Source organism: Nyctereutes procyonoides, unplaced genomic scaffold (genome assembly GCF_905146905.1).
Source record: "Nyctereutes procyonoides isolate TBG_1078 unplaced genomic scaffold, NYPRO_anot_genome, whole genome shotgun sequence".
Taxonomy (NCBI): domain Eukaryota; kingdom Metazoa; phylum Chordata; class Mammalia; order Carnivora; family Canidae; genus Nyctereutes; species Nyctereutes procyonoides.
Genome location: NW_026575125.1, coordinates 118892526 through 118900349, shown reverse-complemented (window position 1 = coordinate 118900349; position 7824 = coordinate 118892526).

Here is a 7824-nt window from a genome sequence, read left to right as displayed (position 1 = left end):
TAGGACGGAGCCTACCTGTGTCTGGCTGCCTGCTTCAGCGCCCCCCCAGTGGAGCCGTCCTTCCTGGGGTGCCTGTCCCCTATGCCAGTAAAACACATTTTTTTAATGATTTTATTTATTTATTCATGAGAGACACACAGAGAGAGAGAGAGAGAGAGAGGCAGAGACACAGGCAGAGGGAGAAGCAGGCTCCATGCAGGGAGCCTGACGCGAGACTCGATCCTGAGAGTCCTAGAGCCAAAGGCAGAGGCCCAACCACTGAGCCACCCAGGCGTCCCCTAAAACACACTTTAAATGAATGACCACCTTGGGGATCCCTGGGTCGTTCAGCGGATTAGCACCTGCCTTTGGCCCAGGGCGTGATCCTGGAGTCCCGGGATCGAGTCCCGCATCGGTCTCCCTGCATGGAACCTGCTCCTGCCTGTCTGCCTGTGTCTCTGTCTCTCTCTCTCTCTGTGTGTGTGTGTCTATCATGAATGAATAAATAAAATCTTTAAAAATAAAAATAAAAAAATAAATGGATGACCACCTTAGTTGGACCCACAGGGCTGGGCGGCCCGCCTCGGGGATTCCCGAGCCCACCTGCGCCCCGGCTCTCCAAGGTGAGGTCCTGTGCAGTCTGTGCTTCGGCTCTAACTGAGCACGGAGAGCAGGAGAAGAGCATTTTGTCCTCCAGGTTCCCACCTTCCCACGGTCAGATCAGTCCGCTGCCCTGGGCGCTTCGCCCTCCCCGGCCCCGGGGCTGAGCCGCAGGCCACGGAGCTCAGTCCCAGTGCCCGGCCCGGGCTCCCACCCCCGTGACCCGCTCAGGGGTGGTCGCTGTGTCTTCTGCATCTCTAATTTATCTGTCCCTATTGATCAGTCCTGTGCCATCACAGCTTCCACCCGAAAAGCACCCGCCCCTCTCACCACAGCCCTCCAGCTTTGCCCGCGTCTGTGCTCCGGTTGACGGCAAATCCCCTGGAGACTTGTCCACACTCGTCATCCCGCTTAATCTCCAGCCGTAGCAGTCAGCGTCTGCTTCTTGTCCGCAGGATCTGCTTATTTTGACATCACAATAGGATTTTGCTCAGCTGAAGGTCCATTTCCCGTCCGTTTTGCACCTAGGCGGGGCCCTTGGATTGTGAGTGGATGGGTAGCCTCTAGGCTGTGCCCTCCGAGAAGCAGAGCGTGCCCTTCCCTGCCCCACTCGGCTCCTCACTGCAACACAAATGCCCTGGTGGCCTGGGAGGAGCCATCCTAGAGCTTGGACCCACCATGGGGTTGGCCGAGCAGCAACATGAAGGGAGCCTGGGGTCCTGAGGAGCCCGTGGAACTGCTGCACCGGCCCTGGGCTGCCTCCCTAGATGTTGTTCTTGTTGCTTAAGTAGGCCCCGTGCCTGGCACGGAGCCCAACGCAGGGCTTGAACTCAGGACCCTGAGATGGAGACCCGAGCTGAGATCAAGGGTCGGACCCTCAACCGACTGAGCCACCCAGGTGCACCAGAGTTTGGTTTTTCAAGCAAGTTTGGGGGGGGCGCCTGGAGGGCTTATTCAGTAGAGGTGCGACTCTTGATCTTTGGGTTGTGAGTTCAAGCCCCACATTGTGTGTGGAGCCTCCTTAAAAATTTTTTTTTAAATCAAGTTTAAGTTTACAGAAACACTGAGCCGAGTAGAGTTCCTACAGAGTCCCTCACTGCCCAACCTCGCAGTTCCCATCCCGTGTTGGTGTGGGACGCTTCTTTCCACCAACGAGCCCGTAACCGTCTGCCATTAAGTGGAGTCCACAGCTCACATTAGGCTTCACTCTGTTGTGCGTTCAGCGCATTTGCACAAACATATAATGACATCGATCCACCTTTACATTATCATGCAAAATTATTTTGCTGTCCTGAAAAGCTCCTAAAGAGGTCTTCGTTGAGACCTAGCATGCATGAAATACCATGCACACCTCCATTGTTTACCTGCAAATCCGCTGCTCAGATCAAGCTATGGAACATTCGCATCAGGGAACCCTGGGGGGCTGAGTGGTTTGGCGCCTGCCTTTGGCCCAAGCGTGATCCTGGAGCCCCGGGATCGAGTCCCACGTCGGGCACCACGTCGGGCTCCCTGCATGGAGCCTGCTTCTCCCTCTGCCTGTGTCTCTGCCTCTCTCTGTGTCTCTCATGAATAAATAAATAAAATCTTTAAAAAAAAAAACAACATTTGCATCACTGGGGAAAGCCCCTGCGTGCCTCCGCCCATCCAATATGCTGCTCCAGAGACAACCTGTCCTGAGACATCACCCGTGCGGCTGTCTGTGTCAGTTCTTCCCTCCTCTTCACTGCCGAGCAGCGTCCATTGTATGGCTACACCACAGCTTACTTATCCATTTTCCTGTTGGTAGACATTTCGGCGGTTTCCTGTTCTGGCTTATGGATAAAATGGGTGCATGCAGTCCCTCCTAGAGGTGCGTGCCTTGGGACGAGAGGGGCTGACCCAGAGAGTGAGTGTGCCCGTTATTAAGCTTCTTGTCTTTTGGGTCTCAACCTACTTTGTTGTCATCTGCTTTGTGATGCCAGAGTGGGGATTGTGGAAACCACATTCGTGCTTTGCCAGCTGGCTCCATCTTAGGCTCTGCTACCAGAGGGGGTTGTTAGAGGGACACTGCAAGGCTGGAGGAGGAGGAGGGGACATGCCCCTTTCTGCACGTCTTCTCTTCGCTAGTAGCAAGAAGTTTAGTCCCATGGCACCAGCCGAACCAAATTTTCAAATTTCCCAACACTTCCAAAAACAGCGTTGGTGCATCCCACCTCTGAGGCACCATCACCAGGCAAGCAGCGCCCCTCTGCTCAGAAATCTGGGTCCCAGCCCTACAGGGCCCTCTTCTGAGATCGGGAACCCCAGCACTAGCTAGACCCTGCCCCCCTCTCTAAGTTGTGAAGTTTGAGGAATTGTAGCTCCTACCCGATGTTCCATGAGTCTGCAGGGGCTGCTGGAACAAAGGACCTCCAAGCAGGGGGCTTGAACAACAGAAATGTATTGTCTCCTAGTTCTGGATCCCATCTTGGGATCAAGGTGTCGGCCGAGTTGTGCTCCCTCTGAAGACGCTAGGGAAGTGTCTGTCATGATTTCAGCTTCCTGGAGATCCAGGCTGATGGAGAAACTGGTAACAAGAGTGGTGTCAGGAGTCCTATCCCAAAAGAGGGGCCCTGTGGATTGGTTTGCTTGCATCTTCAGGCTTGAAAGCACCACTGAGTTTGAGGGTACCACTCGTCCCCACCCATTACTCTGCCTTCCACATGAGAACCGTGAAGAACCTGGGAATTCAAATGACACTGGGATTCTGAACCTGCACAACTGAACTTTGTGCCTGATTTTCAGCCCCAGCAGCCCTGTGGCTACAAAAAGGCAGAGAATTGTTGTTTATTTCTTTTTTATTTCTTTTTTAAATTTATTTACTCATGAGAGGCACAGAGAGACAGAGAGAGAGGCAGAGACACAGGCAGAGGGAAAAGCAGGCTCCATGCAAGGAGCCCGACATGGGACTCGATCCCGGGTCTCCAGGATCAGGCCCTGAGCTGAAGGCGACACTAAACCGCTGAGTCATCGGGGCTGCCCTTTTTTCATTTTCTTTTTTTTAAATGTTATTTATTTCTTTTTTTTTAATAATCTGATTTTATTTTTTTATTTTTTTTATTTTTATTTTATGATAGTCACAGAGAGAGAGGCAGAGACACAGGCAGAGGGAGAAGCAGGCTCCATGCACCGGGAGCCCGATATGGGACTCGATCCCGGGTCTCCAGGATCGCGCCCTGGGCCAAAGGCAGGCGACAAACCGCTGCGCCACCCAGGGATCCCTAAATGTTATTTATTTCTTTGAAGATTTTATTCTTGAGTAATCTCTGCATCCAACGTGAGGCTCGAACTTACAACCCGGAAATCAAGAGTTGCGTGTTCTACCGACTGAGCCAGCCAGGTGCCCCTTAAAAAGTAAGAGAATGTTTAGGGCTTTCATGCAAGTTTTCTGGTGCCTTGCAAGGGGGTGCCCATTCTTCTCAAGACACGCCACGCCTCAAGACACCATCCCCTGTTACCATTAAACCCATAGCTAGGACCTGTCCTCAGCAAGCTCTAGGAGGACAGGCACACACTGAGACCCCGGGGGAAACACCTTACACACCAAAAGAATAGCAAGATTCTTCCAAGTACTGGCAGAAAGCTTGGAGAATATGTGTGGGAGTGAGCTCTAGGAATGTTATACCAAAGAGGATGGAATGGAACGTTGAGTTAGACATAATTTTCTTTTTAAAAGGCTTTATTTATTTATTCATGAGAGACACACAGAGAGAGAAAGAGGCAGAGAGAAAAAGGCTCTATGCAGGGAGCCTGACACGGGACCCGATCCCAGGATGCCAGGATCATGCCCTGGGCCGAAGGCGGGCACTTAAACCACTGAGCCACCCAGAGACTCCCGAGTTAGATGTAATTTATTGAGCTGGATGCATTTACCAGAGAGTCTGTATTTAATGTTAGGTCATGCAGCTAGGAGGGAATGCAACAGCCTACTTGGATGGTTAACTTAAACTTGAACTCAATCCTGGCCTCATTTCAGTGATATCATGATGTCAGAACAATAGAAAATTTGAACAGACTGGGACGCCCGGATGGCTTAGCCGTTGAGCGGCTGCCTTGGTTTGACTCAGGGCATAATCCCGGGGTCCTGGGATCGAGTCCCACGTCGGGCTCCCTGCGTGGAGCCTGCTTCTCCCTCTGCCTGGGTCTCTGCCTCTCTCTGTGTCTCTCGTGAATAAATAAATAGTCTTTTTTTTAACTTAAAAAATTTTTTTGAACAGACCAATCACCAGCAAGGAGATTGAATCAATAATAAAAAAAAAAATCCCAACAAACAAAAGTTCAGGACCAGACAGATGGCTTTACAGGCAAATTTTATCAAACATTTATTTTTTTTAATTTTTATTTATTTATGATAGTCACACACAGAGAGAGAGAGAAGCAAAGACACAGGCAGAGGGAGAAGCAGGCTCCATGCACCAGGAGCCCGATGTGGGATTCGATCCTGGGTCTCCAGGATCGCGCCCTGGGCCAAAGGCAGGCGCCAAACCGCTGCGCCACCCAGGGATCCCTTATCAAACATTTAAAGAAGAGTTAGTGGGCAACCCCGGTGGCACAGCGGTTTAGCACCGCCTGCAGCCCAGGGCGTGATCCTGGAGACCCTGGATCAAGTCCCACATCAGGTTCTCTGTATGATGCCTGCTTCTTCCTCTGCCTGTGTCTCTGCCTCTCTCTCTCTCTGCCTTTATGGATAAATAAATAAAATCTTAAAAAAATAAAGAAGAGTTAGTACCTATTCTTCTCAAACTATTCCAAAAAATATAAGAAGAAGGAAAACTTCTAAATTCATTCTATGAGACCAGTATCACCCTGACACCAAAACCAGATAGATACCACAAAAAAGAGAACCACAGGCGAAAATCTCTGATTAACAGAGATGTAAAAACACTCAATAAAATACTGGCAAGCCAAATCAACAATACATTAAAAAGATCATTCGCCACAATCAAGTGGAATTTATTCCTGGGATGCAAGTGTGGTTCAATAGTCACCAATCAATCAGCATGATACATCACATTAATAAGAAAAGGATACAAACCGCATGATATTTTCAAGAGTTGCAGAAAAAGCATTTGACAAAATACAACATCCATTCATGATTTAAAAAAACTCAACAAGGTAGGTTTATTTTTTTAAGATTGTTTTAAAATTTTGATTTATTTATTCATGAGAGACACAGAGAGAGGCAGAGACACTGGCAGAGGGAGAAGCAGGATCCTCGAGGAGACCCCGATGCGGGACTCGATCCCAGGGCCCGGGGATCACTCCCTGAGCCAGAGGCAGATGCTCAACCACTGAGCCACACAGGCGTCCCTTATTTATTTATTTATTTATTTATTTATTTATTTATTTATTTATTTCATTCATTTATTTATTTATTTATTTCAGGCGTCCCTTTTTGAAAGATTATTTATTAGTGAGAAATACAGAGAGACAGAGAGGCAGAGACACAGGCAGAGGGAGAAGCAGGCTCCATGCAAGAAGCCCAATGTGGGGGCAGCCCAGGTGGCTCAGCGGTTTAGCGCCGCCTTCAGCCCAGGGCATGATCCTGTAGACCCTGGATCGAGTCCCACATCAGGCTTCCTGCTTGGAGCCTGCTTCTCCTCTATCTGTGTCTCTCATGAATAAATAAAATCTTAAAAAAAAATAGAATGAAATTGGACAGCTTTCTGACACCAGGCACAAAAATAAACTCAAAATGGGTTAAAAACCTAAATGTGAAATCTGAAAACATAAAAATCCTAGAAGAGAGCACAAGTAGTTATTTCTCTAACATCAGCCATAGCAACATTTTTCTAGATGTCTCCTGAGGCAAGGGAAATAAAAGCAAAAATCAAAACTATTGGGATTGCATCAAAATTAAAAGCTTCTGGGACACCTGGGTGGCTCAGTGGTTGAGCGTCTGCTTTCAGCTCAGGGCGTGATCCCAGGGTCTGGGGATTGAGTGCCACATGGGGGTCCCTGCAGGGAGCCTGCTTCTCCCTCTGCCTGTGTCTGTGCCCTTCTCTCTGTGTCTCTCATGAATAAATAAATAAAATCTTAAAAAAAAATAAAAGCTTCTGCACAGGGAAGGAAATAACCAACAAAACTAAAAGACAACCTACTGGTTGGGAGAAGGTATTTGCAAATGATGTATCTGAGAAAGGATTAGTATCCAAAAAATATAAAGAACTTATAAAATCCAACACCCAAAACACAAATAATCCAATTTAAAATGGACAGAATGGGGTGCCTGGGTGGGTCAGTAGGTTAAGTGCCTGCCTTTGAATCAGGTCATGATCTCGAGGTCCTGGGATTGAGCCCCATGTCAGGCTCCCTGCTCAATGGGGAGTCTGCTTCTCCCTCCCCCTCTGCCCCTCCCCCTGCTCATGCTCTCTCTCTTAAACAAATAAATAAAATCTTTTTTATTTTATTTATTTATTTATTTATTTATTTATTTATTTATTTATTCGTGAGAGACAGAGAGAGAAGCAGGCTCCATGCAGGGAGCCTGATGTGGGACTCGATCCTGGGACTCCAGGACCACACCCCAGCCCAAAAGCAGATGTTCAACCACTGAGCCACCCAGGTGTCCCAAAATAAAATCTTTGTTAAAAATGCACAGAAGACATGAGCAGACATTTCTCCAAAAGACATCCAAATGGCCAACAGATGCATGAAAAGATGCTCAACATCACCAATCATCAGGGAAATGCAAATCAAAACTACAATGACCGGCAGCGCCGCCTTCGGCCCAGGGCGTGATCCTGGGGACCCGGGATAGAGTCCCACGTCGTCGGGCTCCTTGCATGGGGCCTGCTTCTCCCTCTGCCTGTGTCTCTGCCTCTCTCTCTCTCTGTGTGTGTCTCTCATGAATAAATAAATAAAAATCTTTAAAAAAAGAGAAATAACTGAGAAAAAGACAAATACCATATGATTACACTCACATGTGGGGTTTAAGAAACAAAACAAATGAGCAAAGGAAAAGAGAGAGAGAAGGGCAAACCAAGAAACAGACTCTTAACTATAGAGAACAAAGTGATAGTTACTGGGGCCAGGGAGTGTGGGGGTGGGTCAGGGTGAAATAGGTGATGGGAATTAAGGAGTGCACTCGTGATGCGCACTGGGTGATGGATGGGAACTGTCGAATCACTATATTATATACCTGAAACCAATATAACACTGTATGTTAACTGTACTGGGATTAAAAACCAAATAAAGGGGATCCCTGGGTGGCTCAGTGGTTGAGCG